Source organism: Triticum dicoccoides, chromosome 4A (genome assembly GCF_002162155.2).
Source record: "Triticum dicoccoides isolate Atlit2015 ecotype Zavitan chromosome 4A, WEW_v2.0, whole genome shotgun sequence".
Lineage (NCBI taxonomy): Eukaryota > Viridiplantae > Streptophyta > Magnoliopsida > Poales > Poaceae > Triticum > Triticum dicoccoides.
This window is the reverse complement of record NC_041386.1, coordinates 720083218-720083854: the sequence shown is the minus strand read 5'-3', so window position 1 is coordinate 720083854 and position 637 is coordinate 720083218.

The following is a 637-nucleotide window of genomic DNA, read 5'->3' as shown; positions in this document are numbered from 1 at the left end:
TCAGCAGAAATTCAGGTAATGTACCATAATTAAGTCCCATTAATTGCACCATGATGTTTGTCATGCCACGCTCCAGCTTTTCCCGGATTTGCGAAATTCCAACTTCATGTAAAGTGTGGCAACAAAGGGGTGCTTCAAATTATATACTCCCTCCGTAAATAAATATAAGAGTGTTTAGATCACTAAAGTAGTGATCTAAACGCTATTATATTTCTTTACGGAGGGAGTAGAAAACAAGAGGAGCCTATAAAAGGGTAATGGATGGTGAGAGTCTAAGAAACCAAACTGATATGATAAAGTAATGCTTCTGTTTGGAGAAGAAAAGTAACAACAACTCATCGACCTGCCATCGACGCCACCATGACGCCAAAAAACTCCACCATCCTGCATGAATCCGTCCACACGAGCCCGTCGCCGAACCTAAGCAGCACCGTGCCACCGGGATCCGCCGTCGTCCTTGCGGTGGATGAGACACCACTCTTCCACTTGTCCCGTCCAACTAGCACTTGCTCCAAAACGATGCCCTCGGGAGGGACAACGACATCAAAGGTATCATCATCGTCTGATCCGGTAGATCCAGATCTAGGCTTTCCCCCGGAGCATCACGAGTGGGTTGCCACGACTTGCAACAACGATG